Genomic DNA, 20,791 nt, shown 5'->3' with positions numbered 1-20,791 from the left:
CCTTGATAAAAATACAGCATTGTTTCTTACTTCACAGTGCATTAACTAATGTTACCAAAAATAACTCTTGATTTTAATATTGTATTAGTAAACGTTGAAACTAACATTAACAAAGATTAAAATGCTGTAGAAATGCAGTTCATTATTAGTTCATGTTAGCGTAGTTAACTAATGAACCTTAAGTGTTAGCGAATTTGTTGAGATTAGCAGTCTGTTAAATTCATTTTACAAGTATAAAAAACACAAAAAGCACAGTTTGAGTCAATCACGGTTTGTGTTCAATCATTGTTTAACACTTATGACACTTTTTTCCAAGTCTTCATTTGTCTTTTTTTTTAATATCGAAAAATATATTGTACCGTGGACTTTATACCGAGGTATTATCGTACCGTGAGATTTTGAAATCGTTACATCCCTAGTCCCCACTCATGCTGGGTGCTGATTGCTGGTTGGAATGATGTAATGATTAGTTTAGATCATTTAAACATGTTCCTCTCGAACTTTTTTAATAAAACATCATGAGAGGAGTTCACATTTGCTCTCTACGCTACACTCTCCATTTGCTACACTCTCCATTTGAGATACCAATGATCGCAGCCACCACGCTGCATCAGCAGACGCAGGGCCAGAACCTCAGGGCTCAGAGGCTTGACTCCCATCCCTCATGATAAGAGACAGGCGGGAGCGCATCTTTCTCACAGAGAACGTATCACAGTGAGTGCATCCAGCTCCCTTGAGGGCGGAACGCACTTGCTCTGCTCCGAAGCAAATAACATAACTCGTGTCTATCGCCAGGAGTTATAAAATGCGGAGACATCTCTTGAATTGTTTGCTCACCTTATCACACCACGCAAAGAAAAAAATTGTTCCTGCCTGAATGTAACTAACTTCTGACAAGACACAGGACTTCACAGCTCCAATCACACTGCTTTGTTAATTAGCACACGCAGGCGTGTGACGTGTTTGTAGGCATCCCTTTATTTGCTTGGGTGCACCGTGTGACGTCATCACACTGCGAAGGCCAGTGGTATTGGGGTGAAGTTACACGTGCCGCAAGGATGCGTCCCCATAGTGTCAGCAACTGATGCAGGAGTGTGGAGTTCCCTCGAAAGGGAACTGTGATGTTACATTGGAAGACAATGTGGATGTGGTAATGTAACACTGTGATTGTCTAAAATGAATGAAGTTTACAAGTACTATTACATAAGTACGTTGGATAATACCTTTTTTTTCTCCTTTGTTACCTTTATCATTATATTTATTATTTAAATGTATTTCAATTTATTTATTTTTATTTATCTGTTTTGTTTTATTGTATTCTCTGCAGCAGCAACCCGCTCTGAAATTATTTTAAGGGTATTAAATTATTTTTATCAACAAGTTTGATAGTAAAGCCCATTGTCCATGTTGCCTGTTGTTGTAAATTCTATTATAAATTAGAGTGTAGGGGTGCCCGTTATTTTGGTTACTTTGTGATTTATGTTTGGAAGTCAGAAAAGATCATCGCACTTTACTTTCATTTGTGTAGATTATTTTTAATACCTTTTGTTTTGTTTGAGATTTGTTTTGTTTATTGTTTTGGCCTTTGGCCAACCTGAAGCTTTGGCTTCTAAATTATAAACAAATTCAAATAAAATAACATTTTCTTTTATTTGGTAACACTTTATTTTAGGGTCTTTTAACTAGTTGCTTATTAGCATGCATATTACTAGAATATCGGCTGTTTATTAGTAATTATTAAGCACATATTAATGCCTTATTCTGCATGACCTTATTCTACATTCTTAATCCTACCCAATACCTAAACTTAACAACTACCTTACTAACTATTAATAAGCAGTAAATTAGGAGTTTATTGAGTGAAAAGTCGTAGTTAATAGTGAATACATGTTCCCTATTCTAAAGTGTTACCTTTTATTTTTATGTGTTTTATCTTTTTTTATTAAGACATTAACTATCAAAAACGTAAATGTAAATGTGGTCGTCATTCATGCATGAATCCAGTGTAGTGAGATGTGGGGACACGAATGGCACCTTTTCCTGAGAATAAACCTTACATTTTTATCTGTAGTATTTTATATTCTGCATGGTCTTGCCTTTATCATTTATTTCTTTAAAATGACCAAATATATCAACACTATACATTCCATTCTCACAGAAAAACTAATATGTCTAACAATGTATAACCCTGCATTTTGCTCCCAACACATTCCTTGGATGCAGTAGATCAATCATTATGTTGGGATTCATATTTTTTCAATGTGTCATATTGATTGATCTGCTGTGCCATATCTCATTTCAGCTTGGCTATAATGAATGAGTGTGTGTACCCAATGCTGTGCATGAATGCTTCTGTATAATTACTATTCCCTGATCATGCTCCTCACGGCGGCATCCCGCTAATGATCAATCACCAGAAGAGCTTGCATTGCCTTTAAAGCATTACATCCTTTCATTGTGCACAAATGCTTGTTTAGTCGCACAATGTGGACACACATAATGATGAAAGGGCATGTTAGAACTGTTGGGGATACAAATCTTACAGTTTATCCATGCATTGCATATTTATGGACATAGAGTTTGTTGAATGATACTAAAGGGAGTGCCTACTAAACAATTGCAACTCCACACTGAATATAATTCATAGGCCTAACACAAAAACATAATTTGTAACTATTATAGTTTGAAAAGAGTGTGTCAGACAAAGGTGACATTTTCCTTCAGAAAATGTGCAAATATTTATTTTGGCTTGCACTTTTAAGGAAAGTAAAATTCATTTTGTAAGTGATGTATGCATACAGTGATCATCAGAAACATTTAGTGTGGAACATCTGACCTGACTGAAACTGGATCTTACACACAAAAAATGATTTTTTGATGGTGTTCACTTTATTTAAACAATTTATTTTGGTTTAACACCATTGTATCAGGTTTGTAGTTCAAATGTGATTGCTTCATGTTAAATTGACTTGAAACGGTTACTCTTTGACTTAACTTGATGTTTTCATTTTGAAATAACGTTTCAATCAAGTAACCCAATCAAACAAGACTTTCACTTCCCATCATGCTTTGCTAATGGGCTGAATTGGGAGAGTAAATGTTGAAAAAAAGTGTTATTTCATGCATTTTAAGCAAGATGAGAAAATGGAGAGACTTGTTAATGTTTAATGGTCTATTATGTTGGTATTTAAAAGTTTCTGTTATGTTAGTGTTTTGGGGGTTACCATTGTGTTAAAGTGTGGAGCTTGTGATTGGGTTGAGGACCTGCTAACAAAAATTCAAATTGCTTTAATTATAAAGTCATTACTATGGCAGTGGTCTGGGTGAAACCAGTATCACTGTTAGACTGCCAACACCAAACATTGTATGTGTAAAAAAAAAATTATATTTAGTTTATGTAAATCACAGGATTAAATAAGAAGCATTATTTGAATGTCAATTTAAATGAAAACCATTTATTTAAGTTAAACTAAAACCATTCATTCAAGTTAAATGAACACCATTGATTTTAGTTAGTTGTACATGGTTGATTCTATTTGGTTTTACTTGTTTTGGTCATGTGGAACCATTGTCCATGATTGAATCATGTTCAGCCAAAGAGCTATATTTTTGAGTGAATGTCTGGTATTATCAGAACATCACAAGAAATGTCAACAAATATCATGTATCGAGTTTGTACCAAGCAGCAACCTTCTGTTCTCTCTCTTGGAGCCTAACACAGAAGTGACTTAAACTGCAATTCATCGACTGGCCGCTAGAGACAGGCTCCAAAAGGGAGTCAATACCATAGATCCCCCATGTTAAAATGGCCAACTTTACAGAAGAAAATATATTTTAACATCCTGGTACAAAAAGTGGTTTTGGTCAATATAGCTAATTTTGCCCTTCATGACAACTGTGAGGGGGTGAATTTCCATTTAAATTATATTAAGCCTTAAAGTTCTGCATAATTAAGGGCGTGGCCACTTGAGTGACAGGTGGATTGCCGCTGCTGTCACTACTAGCCGTTTGTCTGCTGTCTGTTAGCCATCACGTCACCTCAGCTAATTCACCCACTGAACTTGTCATCTCTGCCGTGTTTGTGCTTTTTTCTGGATTATTTAATACAATGATCAAATAATAGGATTTGTTTTTCAAGCAAATGAAGAGAAAAACAGCATGGTCTGGGATGAGGAAGAATAACAGTGATGTGACTAGTGACAGGTACACCTCTAATATGAGCTCTGATTTCTGAATGGTCGAGACAGATATGTACGGCTGTGTACATGTGCACACATGCGGAAGATAAACAGAACACAAGTTGTTGGATCGTCTTGGCATTGGCTAAAAGTTTTGTCTGTCAGATTTACTACAATAACAATGGCTGGAGAATATGCCTCTCAAGACACCACAAAATCCAACAGCACTGCTTGGATATTATAACTAAAACTGCTGAAAAATATTTTGAAAAATATACTTTGGATGCGGGCTTGTTCGTGAGAGTCTAATGCATACGATTGTATACAGTTTTACAACATAAACGGTGCTCAGATTGCATAATTTCTTGAAGAACGATGATGGAGAGAAGATCGTTCAGAAGAAATATGACAAACATTGGACAATATATCAACATTTCATGGATTTAACGCTTTTGTGGACAAAAAGTGCTGTTGGAATTCTTGCAATCGCTATTTAATCACAAAGGTATGAAGTCCCGTTTTGATTTTGTGTGTTGTCATTTGCACACCCAACACAAATTATAATTTTACTGTTGCTGGAGCATCTACATAGTAAAACAGACACTGTAGAATGATAGTAAACTCTACGGACAAACTCTTGGACTGTAGTGGCCTCTGGAGCTAACTTATAGACTAGAGCAGGCTCTGGAGCGGATTCTTGGACTGAAGCTACCATAACAGGGAGTACTGAAGATAGAGGAACAGTCTTTGAGATAGTCAGCGCTGCAAGAGGCCTTGGGATACCAGCTGCTCTTGCTGAAATCAGAGGTGGGTCTGCCAAACTGGAGATCAGTCTCAGATGCTTTTGAAACGCCTGGGTGTCTTCAAGTGCGACATTCACGATGACCAGACACACTGGTGTGGTATCCGTGATGGCTGAAGACTTTGGCGTGACATCTATGACGGTTGGGGGCTCTGATGTGGAGGCCCTGATGGCTAGAAACTCTGGCGTGGTGGCCATATTGGCCAAAGACGCTGGAGTGGCGGCCATGTTGTGAAGTGGCTCATTCTGTAACAAGAAAGCATTCAGGCAGGCAACGGAGTGTAGTGAACAGCAGGCATGATGGCACCAGAGCTTCACAACAGAAGTTCACACGTCAAAACAAGAATCCTTTTGCACCACTGTGGTTAAGACAAAAGGGTGTGATAGGACCCTCAACAACAGCTAAATGACTATTGTAATTAGGACTGCCAGAGGTGGAGGGCAGAAAAGATGACATCAATGGCCCATTGATCACAGGCTAATGTCATCAGGAGTTGCCTTTGTTCACCTCAGCCCTCCATGCCTGAGTACAAGGTGTGAATGGCCATGGACTCCTAAGGCTACCAAACTGGTTCTGACTAGAGCACAGCAAGAACAAAGAAATAATAGAAAAGAAAGACAATTTATATATATATTGGCTTGAAACCGTAAAAAATGGACAGGAAAACTATAAGGAACATGTCTTATACATCTCCTTATTCATCCAGGGAACTGTGCACACACAGTGGAAACCACACCTGGAATTGCAGCCAATATAATCTCACCCACTGACACAGAAATGGACATCTGGGTGATACCTCAACAACTTTACATCAAGTTTGGACTCTACGAGTTCAGAACATTGCCACAAGGACTTTGAGAAAGGTTTGGAAAAGAAATAAAGCATTTCCAAGGTCCTAAAGACATTGTTTTATTTAACTGTCTATTTTGGGACAACGCAACATATTCCACAGGATGGAAAGATGGGATGTGATGGGTGGACACCTGAAATGCTACGACCCAATCACATCACCACAGCAGGAAAGGTGGGGATTAGTAATCCCCTCCCAACGGGAAGGAATAAAAGCTTTCCCAAGTGAACAATCCCTTGTTCTGAGTTTCTGACCTTATGAGGGAAGAGCAACAGCACAACCAAGGTTATACTCTTGCAAGTAAACCTTTCACCGCACGGACCTTCAAGCAGCCCAACTGCTTCTGCAGAGGACTTTGGCTCCTGACTTGCATAACTCAAGTACCTCCAACCTACAGAAGATCCTGCGGATTGACCACCATCTGACCTACAATTCTCTGGATTACATAAAGACCCCTAGCACTCAGTGCATCTCTGCAACTGTTGGAAAGCAATCCAGTCTCTCCCACAGCAAATGGAAGGATAACAGTGGAAGGCATTTCCCATTGCCGGACTGATCACCCGATCAAATTAAATGTAAATATAAGCTAACCAAACCCTTTCCCAAAGGCCTTGGCATTAGGTTGTTGCTATATGAGATTGTTATTTGTGTAGGGACTGTTTATCTAGGGTCAGGGATTGTGATAGTAACCCACTAATGACTCAAATATTTCCAAACCCTTCATAAGGAATTACTAATTATTTGGATCAGTATTCTAAAATGAAAAGCAGTGCACATTATGCATTATTCATGTTAATTATGAACCCATATATGTAGCTCCTTGTAGTTTTCTGGGAGGTATGAAAAAAAAAATAGTAGTTATTGATTATCTAGTGAAATACCACATTCAACTAAGCACTATTACTTACTAATTCATTAATCAGAGTTTCTTTTAGTACCTTTCGTACTTTTTACTAGTGTTAATATTGCGTTACTCATTTGTTCCTGTGTAGTTATTCATTAATGATGGAACAGTATTCTAAAGTGTTACTTAGCTTGTTTCTACGACACTTTGAGCTCATCTTTTGAGTTCCATTGGATTCCCATACGACTGATCTTTATCACAAGTGCAATAACGTGCCAGTTGAGTTACCAAGTTTATTGCTGTCAGGATCACCATTCACAAGTCACCATGCCTGTTTCCTTTGTGTACTACATTATACAATGTAGTGCACAAAGTAGTAGTACATTTCACACAGTCCTCCCTGGTAATCACCTGCACGCACTTCCCAATCACACACCTATCTTCCATCATCCTCCTCAGCTCTCCATAAAAGACAACATCACACACACAGACCATGTCTGGTCTTGTCCTTGTTAACTTGGATAACTTAAATTGCTACTCGCAACTCACCTGGATCTACTCACCTGTATCATCTTCCTGTGCTCCATTCATCTCTTCTTGCTTCCCTGGATTCCCATCTCCTCCATTATTGTCTGTTCAACTCCTACAAAGATAAGAGACATTATCTTCATCATCTTCAGCAATCATCAAAGTGTGTGTGGTGCACTTACCTGTTTGGACTGTTTCTATCCACATCCACTCTGTTTGTTGTGATTTGCGTCATTTGCTATATTATTTCACCCTGTTGGATAATAAACTGTTTCATCATTGTACTCACCGTTCTCCTGAGTCTGTGTTCGGTGACAACTGCATCAAGTAAATAAATCTAGCTAGTTATGTGATGCAAACAATAAACTGTATTAGTTTACTAGTCTTGCACTATGGTACAAGTGTTTTGAAATTAAAATGTAAGGAACGGTTCTGTGTAAGGAACTGTGTGAAAAAGCAAGTCTTTATTAATCAATAATCATAATTGTTGTGAAAAGAATTTTAGCTGGAAACTGCAGCAAATTGTATGTATAGGTACATTTTTGGAAAGTTTTTGTCAGTTGAGTCACTTTTTTTTTTTCCCAATAAGACTGTGTTGCCACATTCATTTAGTTCATGAAGAGAGAATTACCGAGCTAATACTGCATGTCCAGGCCTCTAATTGTATCACTGAAATAAGACTTTGTTTTCATTTTGTGTTAACCCCAAAGCATCATTCGGGTCACAACCCTGATTTAGTGGCGATTGCAGTTTTCAGTAAATTAGTTAAATGACATAGCCAATGTAACAGCCTAATAGTGAAGAAAAGCTGCATGCTCCTCCGATCCTTGAGATGATTTGATTAATAGATGGCAAAAAGTTATTCACAGGCTGTCACAGGAAATTATTGAAGGCCAAATGCACATACATCAAGACATGGAGAGCAGCATTTAGTCTGTACGTGAAATTTAACCGTGGACAAAACACAGCAGCCAACTGGAAAAAATATGTGCACATTGGAATACAAGTCTAGATTTCTTTCTCTGAATGGGTTGCTGCATTTGATAGAATTGAGATAGATCCTTTTACAAAAAGGCTATAGTGAATTATAATTAATGATGGTCTTTAAAGTGATCCAGCCATGCACACTTGGCCTTTTTGACAAGATCTATAAATCAGGCCTGTCATGGTGATTATTCCTACAATATTTGTTGCAGATTCTTTACCACATTGAAACTAGCCCGCCCGCACGCACGCACACACACAGGTTTGTTTTGCTATCAAAGTGAGGACATTCCATAGGCGTAATGGTTTTTATACTCTACAAACTGTACATCCTATTCCCTTACACTACCCCTAAACCTACCCATCACAGAAAACATTTTGCATTTTTACATTTTTAATAAAACATTGTTTAGTATGTTTTTAAAGCTATTTTAAATATGAAGACTCATGAAATATCCTCATATTTCATGTTTACGTCGTAATACCAGTATAATACCCATGCCATTATACAAATTTGTGTCCTCATAAAACACACACACACACACACACACACACACACACACACACACACACACACACACACACACACACACACACACACACACACACACACACTAGGTTTAGAAACTCTTCTATGCAAACATTAGCCATTCTCCATCTATGCATATAAAGACGTGCATTTCATTGACTATAAAAACAACTGACGTAAATAACTTTTTTTTTTTTAACTCCACAGTCATTCATCATCCTTATGTCTATTGTAACTGTGATCATAAATACTTGTTGATGCAAAATATTGTGTTAATACATGGTCAAGTTTGATTAACCAGATGGAATTTATGTTGAGATGTAAATGAGCAAATAAATATGATACAAATAAATGTGGATAGATTTCAGAATGCACATAATAAATGCTGTAATGGAAAAGAATTACATTACATTACATTACCACAGTATTCTATTTTAATGCACAAAATGGATTAATAGTAATTAATAACAGTTAGGGTAAGATGAGGGAAGATGCCCCCTAAGAACAAGGCATTTGCATTGAATGAATCGTTTGTCTGGCAGGCAATCCTAGAATCAACAAGCCGAGACAGGACATTATTTATAATAAACTATCTATTAAAAATATTGTTTTCATAATTTATTCCATAGTCAAAGGTGCAGTCAGTGATGTTGCCCTAGACTTATACTGACATCTAGCGGTACGTACCTGTATGCAGTAAGTATCAAATAATGGGGATAGAAGTTATTTTCAGAACAGCATTTTTAATTTTCATTTTTGATCTGGTGTAGAATTGCAAAGATTATGTTATCTCTTAATCTGGTCTTGAAGAGCATGTACTGCTTGCCTAGGAATGCAAAAAGGTCACATGATTGGGATGCTGCCTATGTACAGCATTCCAAATTGGATAAATTTGAGGTACCGTGACCGTTAGGAAGGCAGTTTCATCTGAAGGTAGAGGGGAGTGAGGCAGCTCATTAGGTTTTGGAACATTACTTTACTATTCAACAAATTTTACTTTTTTTCCCCAAGCATTATTTTTTCCAGACAAAGGAGAATCAATAAAGCAGAAATGTTGACAAGTTATTGTAATTACCTATGATATAAAGATATAAAGAGAGACACTTACTACCTGAGCAGAATTTAGCAACATGCTACTTAAAATTTTTACTGGAAGTATGAGAGCATCAGGATCGTCTATATGTCAAAAAGACTGCAGTGTTAATTCAAACCACAAATTGCTCTTTTTCCTTGATAAATTTACTAAATTGGATTTGATTAATTTGACATTAACACAGAGCACTACTGGGAGCTGTCAGGCGGCATTGCAAGTGAATGTGCATGCGGTTCTCGCATTACATATGAGAAGAACGAGAAACTGATCTGCTGTGGTACTCCACATGTGTGGCTCTCCACAAACCTTTAAAATACACTTAATCTGGTTTCTGCCAAACTGCCATTCTCCCACTTTCTTCTGTTTCACATCCAGGCAAATATTGATCCACTAAATTACTTCTCAAGGTCAGCTCCCCGGTAGAGCCACGCTGTCAGACATAAATTTGCGAATGGCTCGTGTCAGTCATTCTATTTGCCAGCTGGTTGCAGAATGAAGCGGTACAGATGACATTTACACTACTTAGGTACTTGAACAGCAGCAGGGATGGAACATGAGATGTCATTATGTTCATGTCATATTCACCTTTTCTGTCTTTATATTCACCTCTCAAGCTTTTAAACCTGCTGTTTGTGAAAGCCAGAAAAATTAATAATTCAGTCAACAACAAATCACATTCTTGGGCATTTTATTCTGGTAGATCATAAAAATCTATCAGCTGGGACAGTATTAATCAGGGTATTAAGCAGTTAATGCACATCAACAACAATGATTAAAACAGGCATGTGCCTCTTTCCTGAGTTTTGTCCTACCAAATCATCAACTGGAGACAGGGATTAACCCCAAAATGCAAGTAAGTAATGGGGATCTCCGCATGAGCAATAAAGAGTTAACCCAAACTTTGGTGCTCGCCGGCAATTTTCAAGTGTTGGTCACTTTCAGTATTTTAACTGTCATATGCACGTGTTCTGTTTTCTAAGGAGCCATTTACACTACACTGTTTTCAACAAAAAACAGAAAACTTTTTATGAGTTTTGGCCGTTCATTTACAGGACAGTTGCATTTTGGCAGCCTAAAAAATGCAAGCTTTTGAAATCAGGTTTCAAAGTGCAAGTTTTTAAAAACGAATAAACAACAAAAACGCAGATTTGTAAAAACAGTGACGTCACACGCATACGTATTACATGTTCAGTCTTGCGGTGTGAAATGTTTCTTTACAAAGAGACATTGCCAACTACTGGCCTGGCAGCATAATACAGTGTTTTTATCTGTTTTCGCGGATCCTTGTGAATGGGGATCATTTTGACATCGTTGTCGTCTGTACGCGTAAAAAAAGCAAAGAAAAAACTTTTCAGTTTTTAGAACATTGTTGTCATGTAAACATACCCTTCATCGATTGCTGTAGCATTTGCCCAATAACACTCTGTAAAATAAGTAAGGTTAGCTGAAAAACAAACAAACAAAAACACTACACTACAGTAACAAACCGCATATTGCGGAACACAATTTAATAATTTTTAAACTTTTCCTCCCAGAGTGTCAATAGCCTGTCTTGTTGGCAAAGGCTATTTACACTACCCAACAATGTCTGGTTGGGCCATGCAAGATTAAAAAGTACACATGCTTAAAGTCTACAGTGGTGAAGGCTGTAGGAGTATGGTTCTTGGAAGTAACTTTTGACGCGATCGACCCGAGTTCGAATCCGCCTTTTGCCGAACTCGCTCTTCTCCCTTTTCCCATCACATATCAGATCGAAAAGGCATTATTTTTTTAATTAAAATTAAGAAAATATTTGAAAAGTGGAAATAAAGTGCCTAACAAGTATTTAATAATAAACTATTTATCGGGTAGGGTTAGGGGTAGGTGTAGGGAGGGCTTTATTGTCCCAATAAGGAGTCATCCATTTAATCAATTTAATAAATATAATCATTTACACTCTATGTTATTATTGCATCCTGTTAATATACAACAATACTGAGATGCTAATAGTATCTGATGCTATTTATAAGTATAAATATCATCTAACAACTATTTGCACTTTGCAAAGAATTGCTACTTTTATATCGGCCTAGTGTAAATAGAATATATCATTATTTTCACTTAGTGTAAATGGCATCTAATTGAATCAGTAAAATGCAAAATGCAAAACAAAAACTATTTTGAAGTTCATTAAAAAGGTGGCTAACACTTTAGAATACTGTTCCGTCATTAATGAATAACTACACAGGAATAAATTAGTAATATAATGTTAACACTAACTACTATTAACTAACAAGAAACTCTGATTAATGAATTAGTAAGTAATAGTGCTCAGTTGAATGTGGTAGTTCACTATTTGCTAATCAATAACTACTATTTTTTCATAACTCCCAGAGGACTACCAAGAACTACATACAGGTTCATAATTAATATGAATAATGCATTATGCATAATTAATTCTAAAGTGAAGGTAATGCTAACCCACTAGTAATGACTCAAATATTACCAATTCCTTCAGAAGGAATTACTAATTATTTGGATCAGTATTCCAAAGTGAAAAACATGACAACACCCTTAGTAATGACTGCAGTCATTGTAAGCTTTTGAGGTTTTTGTAATGTTTTGGATAGTAATTCCTTACGATGGATTTGGTAACACTTGAGCCATTACTAGTGGGTTACCATGATCTTCACTTTCGAATACTGATCCAAATAATTAGTAGTTCCTTTAGAAGGATGTAGTAACACTTGATTCATTACTATCTAAAACCCTACAAAAACCTAAAAAGTTTAGGTACCACTTTACAATAAGGTTTATTAGTTAAACATTAGTTAATGTATTAACTAATAAAATATAAGTTTATTTAACATGAACTAACATGAACTAACAATGAACAATACATTAGTTACTCTGTTTACTAATCTTTGTTAATGTTAGTTAATGAAAATACAGTTGTTCATTGTTTATGTTAGTTCACAGTGCATTAACTTATGTTAACAAGCTTTTAATAATGTATTAGTAAATGTTGAAATTACAATTAACAAAGATTAATAAATGCTGTATAAGTGCAGGTTGTTATTAGTTCGAGTGATCAAGAACATTCTAATATACAAATAACATTTCCTTCGATTCTTCCGTCCTCGTTTTCTTTCCTTGCATCCTTCCCTTGCATCCTACTGGGGGTAAGGAAAGTGAGGAAAGGAAACAAGGATGCACAAATAAGAAATGAGAAGCACCCCAGATGTTTGGCTTGAGTTCATAACAGTGAGCTCTGGGGCCATAGCTGTTGGATCAGAAGTGAAATGACTTTGCAGGAGCCTCAAGGGGTGCTATATGGGTAATGTACTATGAAACTCTATAAGGGAACAGTGCAATATTATGAATTTTCTTACATGATGCTATACAAATTTTCTTCTACATTTTCTTAGACATGTCGGTAACACTTTATTTTAGGGTATTTTAACTAGTTGCTTATTAGCATGCATAATACTAGGATATTGGCTGTTTATTAGTACTTATAAAGCACATATTAATGCCTTATTCTGCATGACCTTACTCTACATTCTTAATCCTACCCAATACCTAAACTTAACAACTAACTTACTGACTATTAATAAGCAGTAAATTAGGAGTTTATTCAGGGAAAAGTTGTAGTTAATAGTTTATATGTGTTCCCTATTCTAAAGTGTTACCGAAATGTCTTATAAATTTGTACACACAACACATTTTATTTTTATTATTTACAGATCCCCAAGCCTGACACTACCAGGACTTGCCGGCCATGCAAGGCACTAAGGGTTAAGTGGAGTTATGGAAAGGCCACTCATGCCAGCCTGACAGATGCAAAGCTGAGTGAGACAGAAGACAACAGGGTGGCCGTGACAGCTGAAGTTTGCTGATGTTCTCCGTGTCTTACTCCGTGACCTAAAACAAAAACAGAAATCAGTGTTGTCTAAATGCATTGCATTTAGAGCAATTTTGACTCGCCAACAAGTTAATGATGATTATATGACCGATGATAAAAAAACAAACAAAAAAATCTTTTAGCTAATCTTTGCATCATGCATCTCCTTCAGAACAAGTCTCTTCTGTGCCTTGGGCTGCAGACAAGCACAAATCACGTTGCAGCATTCTGTGCAAAAAGATGAAAGAGATGTCTGATTATTAGCTTACACTTTACACCTGCTCTCTTTGAAGCTATTGGACTTTTTTGTATGTTTTAGAATTGTCCTTTGTTCTTTGATGAAGATCTCACCTTTTGACAGGCCAGGACTGGTCCAGATGTTCTCATTGATCATGCACAGATTGTGGGCTGTGGGATAATCTTCGCACACCATTTCGAACAGGAGGATCCCTAGTGACCACACTGTCGATGGCTTCGCATTAGGGGTGGGAATCTTTTGGAATCTCACGATTCGATTCATATGGATTGTTGCGGTCACGATTCAATTCAAAATCAATTCTTGCCCCGTCCCCCACCCTGCCCCATGTATAAGAAATCCTGTGCCCTTGATTGATATTAAATACAACTCACAGATGTAATTAAACTTTAAAGTTTTGCTGAATTATCATTTTTCAATCTCATCCTCAATCAGTTTATAATATGTAAACATCTTATATTGAACTGTTATATTAATAATAAATTACATTTCCTACCTTTTAACTTTAGTAGTTATATTGTTTATATTCATTCCCCTGGTAGTTTTGCTATATAATGTTGGTAACACTTTATTTTAGGGTCTTTTAACTAGCTGCTTATTAGCATGCATATTACTAGAATATTGGCTATTTATTAGTACTTATTAATGCCTTATTCTACATGACCTTATTCTACATTCTTAATCCTACCCAATACCTACACTTAACAACTAACTTACTAACTATTAATAAGCAGTAAATTAGGAGTTTATTGAGGGAAAAGTTGTAGTTAACAGTTTATATGTGTTCCCTATACTAAAGTGTTACCATAAAGTTTTAAGGGGCTTGTTTAGATTTTTTTTGTGATATCTGGCAACCCTTCACCTGGCGCTTTCAGCGAGAGTTCGGAAGATCAATAACTACTGTTAGTGCCAATCAGTCAGGACTTTAATTAAGTAATTTAAATTATACACTCCTTGTATGCGCGTTATTTTACTCTAACCCGCTGCCGCTCAGCCATTCATATTCGCCTCGTCGGCTTGAGCAGGGCGCACTTTTCCATCATTAAAATGTGATCAGTTTATGTGAGCGTCAAGTTGACAGATATTTAGAATCAAAGTAAGTGATTATAACTGGATCCGATCAGTGGACGATCGTTTGGGGTTAGAAATATATATACACACTACTGGATTATCAATATTTAGTGGAAGATAGAATCGTGATTCATATGTGAATCGATTTTTCCCCCTCTCCCCTACTTTGCATGGTACCTGCCATTGGATTTCCACTCTGGAGGAGAGTACACTTTTGTGCCTGGAGTAAAGTTTTGATGTTGTCTGATTTCATATATTTCCACAGCACGTTAACATATAGGATGCTGTAATGGAAATGTTTTATGTACTGGTTTTAGAAATGTATAGAAGATGCAGACTAAGGATGCTCAGGTCAAAGATCATGTAAGCTTACTTAAAACAGTAGAACTAAACAGTTACTTGATTAGCTCAGCTCAGATCATTATAAACCAATCACAAGAACAAATCACATTGAAAAGACTTGAGTGACATTGATTTTTACTCAACTGTAAGGTTTAAATGTGTATGTGCCTTTCTGTTCAGGGACTCACTCTGTTGTTGTGACGAGTGACCTCCCAGCCATAAATAAAACTTCATTTCTACAAAGAGCAACTTGGAAGTCGTGTCAGCTAAGAAATAGAAGATCCTACGCTCAAAAGACAACAAAAGTAACAGCCAAAGTGTGATTGAGGTAGTGATAGTAGCTTCTTGACGGGACGCCGTCACCATACTTCAGGGAAGTATTGTATTGTATTGTATTGTATTGTAAGTATTCAGGAATTCAGGGAATTACCTCAAGATACTGTAGTATTATATTAACAACTAGGAGTTGTTTAAATTGTCAGTGGTGAAGTCAGATTTGTATTGAGAATTTCCACGACAATGCGTGTCTGCAAACTAGTTAACAAAGCGGTTCATAAATCATACCACTGAAGACTTTGAAGGCAAATTTCTTCATGAGCACACAACACCCAGAGTCAATCATTTTGACCTCCATGGTTCCGATGGAAGACACAGTGCTCGCAACAAATGTTAGTGGCATGAATGACCTGCCGCATATAATGTCGTGCTGTCATCTCGTCAAGGCTTCCTCCGTTGAGCTGAAACTCAACAAGTCCATGCAAAGGATTGGCCTCTTCGTGACCATGATGTAATGATCTGTGTCATCCTGCCAGTCCAGCAGTTTAATTATCTGAGGAACACTGGGGCCCTTATTGGCCATCAATGTCAAGCCGATCTCCACAGGGAGGTGTTTGGGATGGCCAGGCATAAAGACAGAAAATATAATGGTTAGATGGAGGAGGTTACCCAAATAAAGACTACGAATCAAAACATATTGCCTTATGAAAAATCATTTGTAGAACATGAATTTAAGATTCAAAACAGTGACTGAGAAGCAATAACACAGAGCTATACTCACCACTTTAATATATGGCATGTTTGGCACCATCACTGAAAATTTCACAACCAACAAAATAAAGAATTAACAATTAGCACAGAGATCAGTCATATCATGCCAATTATGAATCCTGAACCATTATGGTAATTTTTTGTAAGAAAAAAAAAAAAAAAAAAAAAAAAAAAAAAAAAAAAATCTAAAGTCTATCCTTTGTCCAGCATCGAGAGGGTTCACAGACATGAGAAATATTACTACTTTTAAAGGTCACCTATTATACCCCTTTATACAAGATATAAGTAATATAAGTCTCTGGTGTCCCCAGGATGTGTCTGTGAAGTTTCAGCTCAAAATACCCCCTGGATTTTCTATTATACCATGTTTTAATTGCCTATTTTTGGGTGGGAGAAAAAATGAGCTGTTTTGGGGTGTGTACCTTTAAATTCAAATAAGCTCGTGCTCCCTGCCCCAAGTTCGCCAAGTAGGGCTCACTCGTCATTCCGATACACTGAGGCATACATAATACAGAAGCTCACACAACAAATATAACTCGCAGAATGGATCATTACAAACTGTTCGTGATGCAGCATATCAGATCACGTAGATATGGCATATATTTTGTGGATGTTTGCTAACATTCGATTCTGAATGAGTTCGATAGCGTGATGCATGGCTAACGTGGCTAAAGCTACACACTGTTGGAAAGACTCAATAAGAATGAAGATGCGTTTATGAATTATACAGACTACACGCGTTTTCGGGTTAAAAATGAAAATAACAAAATTGCTCTGGTATCCGTGAATACAATAAGAAACAATAGTAACTTTAGCCACATTTAACAGTACATTACCAACATGCTAACAAAACACATTTAGAAAGACAATTTGCAAACATCACGAAATATATATGAAATTGGATCATGAACAGTTGGTATCGGTCCATCTTTGAGAATCAAGTTCTGTGCAAATCCTGTGATTTACTGACCCTCCTGTGCAAGCAATGGTGTAAAATAACTCACACATACTGGTATACGAATTTATCTGGACACATTCTCTTCATAAATAAAATGACACCACTGCGTCCTTAGTGGCTCAGATGTTTACTATTATAGCCATTAACATATCAGTGATAATGTTTACATAGCTGAGGCATATCATAAGCTCAGGGATGGTCATTCTTGAGTGCTGCTGTCCTGCAGAGTTTTGCTCCGACACAACTCACCTTGCTTCACGTAGCTTTAGTAATCCTGAAGACATTTAACTGTGTTTGATCAGGGTTGTAGCTAAACTGTGCAGAACAGCTGCTGCTGCTGCACTCCAGGACCAGTGTCTCCAGTACACCGTTGTCGCTTACGAAAACAATGGCGGCACCGTGGGTGGAAACATACAGTTTTAGGGGGCGGTAATATTATAATAAGATCCCCTTCCTACATCACAAGTGGAGCGAAATCAGAACGGCTCAATTTTCCACATGCTTGCAGAGAAAGGCTTACCAAAACAAAGTTACTGGGTTATCCTTTTTCACATTTTCTGTGTTGGTAGATGCACCGGAGACCCGATTATAGCACTTAAACAAGGGAAAAGTCAGATTTTCATGATATGTCCCCTTTAAAGAACCAATTTGAATCGAAAACAAATACTCATTGATACGTAATCTGTATGAAAGGAGGATTTCTCTCAAAAGGCATGTCCACTATACTGCGATGGCGAGTCAGCATCGTCAACTTCATCTGCTGACACTAACTCAGATAACACTAGTTTATTAATAAACTATTAAACTGTCAACTTGCTATTTTTTCTGACACATTCATAATCATTACTTTTGCCAGTGCTTTTCAGCAAACTTTACGTGTGCGCTTGAATGCGGAATAGGCAAATATTTGGTGTGATAATGACATAATGTGGTTGTTTTTTATAAAAATGAAGACAGAAGTTTTCGTAATTGAAAAATCAGCCATTAATCAAAACTGGTATCATGATACATTAATGTGATTTTATGATATGATCCCACTTCACTCTGGTAGTCCATCTCAGCCTGAGCCAGGACATATTTTGCAGCTCTGCAGCAAAGAAAGTAAAGAGTGGGCCAATTCCAGAAGCTGTTCTTTCTCTTTATCTCCTCTCTCCCTCCATCAATCTCAGGAGCCCCAACAGGCATCTCATCAAGCCAATGAGGATGTTTCTCTGCCGTGTTGGTGGTGTATTTGAGCAGGGCCGTTGCTAGTGGGGTGAAAGGTGGTGACAATTTCACTAAATCCGGTAGTTATGCTATATATTCCCCTACTCTTATAAATCATTATAGTAAATGTTACAGTGTCAGCTTGTATGCCTGAGAGTTTAATGAAAACCACCTGAGAGTTGCGGCTGCTTCAAGAACAGTTGAAGTTAGTTACAGTGGAAGTGAGACTGACTGAAAATGTTGGGGGAAAAAATCTGGGTAAAGCATCATCATGAAAGGGAGAGGGAGAGGGAGAGGGAGGCCAGGAGAACTACTTAATCAGTCTATCAAAAAGTTCTTTAACAAGACAGGTTAGTGCACTGTAGGGATCAAGCCCTGATCATTTTGCTGCCCAATTTACTTTCGCGGGAATAGGATACCTAAGAGCTGCCGCCCGCAAAAAAAAAAAAAAAAAATGGATATGCGTGTCACAAGGGGACACTTGATATCCAACAATGTTTCTGATCTGCCTGCATTGCCACCATTGTATGCAAACTGAACTGTGCTGGACAATGACATCACTGTTTTCTCTAGAGCTGCTGTACAGATAATTGAACTAAATTAATAACTAATTATTTTTAGAATGGAATGAATCAATACTGAACTTACTTTAGCTGGACAATGACACTATTTTCTTCTAGAGCTGGTTTGCAGCCAAAATTATGTTCACTCTATCACTGTAAAGCTGCTTTGACACAATCTGCATTGTAAAAAAGCACTATATAAATAAAGGTGACTTGACAGTTTGTTTGTGTAGAATTTCTGCATTAAAGTATTATGCTATATTATAATATCCCCAAAGAAAAAAATACATGATTTATTTATTAAAATATATATTTGTTTAGTTTCAGTTCATTAAGTTTTGAGCTGCAAACTGTAACGATGGGTCGGCAGAGCGGGGATCCATTTGCAAGCTTTACTAAGAACAGTATTTACACAGGTAGACAGGGGCAAAGGCAGGAACATAAACAAGGACAGGCAAGGATCAGGGTAGGCAGCAAGGGTCACAGAGAATAAACAATCCAAACGGAAACCAGAAAACCACTACGGCAAATCAAGACTTCACAAAGGGGGTGTGTGTGTGTGTGTGTGTGTGTGTGTGTGTGGGTGTGTGGGGGTGGGGGTGGGGGTGTGTGTGTGGGTGTGTGTGTGTGTGTGTGTGTGGGTGTGGGTGTGTGTGGGTGTGGGGGTGTGTGGGTGTGGGTGTGTGTGTGTGTGTGTGTGTGTGTGTGTGTGTGTGTGTGTGTGTGTGTGTGTGTGTGTGTGTGTGTGTGTGTGTGTGTGTGTGTGTGTGTGTGTGTGTGTGTCTGTCTGTGTCTGTCTGTGTCTGTGTGTGTCTGTGTCTGTGTGTGTCTGTGTGTGTCTGTGTGTGTGTCTTAAATAGTCCAGGTAATGATCTGCAGGTGTGTGTGGCAATTGGTGATTGGTGCATGTGATTGGAAGGGAGGATTATGGGAAGTGGAGTCCAGGAACTGACAGGAACAGACAGTAATCGTGACACAAACAATATCTTCACACTCATTTGTCCTATGACATCTTATGTCATGCGATTATTCTAAATTTAAATGCTGAAGATAAGTCCACACATACACCACATATATTATTACATGCCTTATGACAGTAAACATTTTTACAGAGTGGTATTTTGGACTTCTAAGTTATTTCTTTTGAAAGTCATTTGCTTTTTAACACCTGTCTGTGTTGTTTCATCAAACCCTAACTTTCAGTGAAGATTTAAGATGGACTTTTTTATAAAGACCACAGTATAAGCGACATTTTAATTGGATTGCTAATGATCCACATGGGCCATTGGTGCTCGGACCCCGATGATTATCACCACTATATTTTACTGATGTCCAGTGATAGCCCTTTTACTGTTAAATAATTTTAGTACACAGCCACATTAACAAGCAGAGTAATGTTAAAATTGGTCACTTACAACAATGCATGACAAATACTTTATTAAAGATTATTAGTAAATATCTTCCAAAATTATTAACACATCAAAAAATGTTAAAATAGGTCACAGTTTACAGTAAGGTTCACAAATGAAATGAAAAGAAAATGGCACTCTTGCCCCGAGAATGACCCATACATAACAAAGATAAATTCTGAGGATTTGTCATTAGAATGATTGTAGCAAATTGCAATATTCCGTCTGCTATTAACCCACAAAGCTG

The 20,791-nt window shown here is 37.3% G+C and overlaps 1 long non-coding RNA gene across 1 annotated transcript; it reads right to left on the bottom strand.

The window, feature by feature from the left end:
* Positions 1-15,806: 15,806 nt before the first annotated feature.
* On the bottom strand, positions 15,807-17,823 carry LOC127523183 (uncharacterized). Its single transcript, XR_007932826.1, has 3 exons — positions 17,616-17,823; positions 16,419-16,450; positions 15,807-16,235 (listed from the first exon to the last, which is right to left on the bottom strand). It is a non-coding gene; the product is annotated as an uncharacterized LOC127523183 (long non-coding RNA).
* Positions 17,824-20,791: the final 2,968 nt, after the last annotated feature.

This window comes from Ctenopharyngodon idella, chromosome 12 (assembly GCF_019924925.1).
Source record: "Ctenopharyngodon idella isolate HZGC_01 chromosome 12, HZGC01, whole genome shotgun sequence".
Taxonomy (NCBI): Eukaryota; Metazoa; Chordata; class Actinopteri; order Cypriniformes; family Xenocyprididae; genus Ctenopharyngodon; species Ctenopharyngodon idella.
The sequence above is the reverse complement of the archived record's forward strand: the minus strand, read 5'-3'. Positions and strand labels throughout refer to the sequence as shown.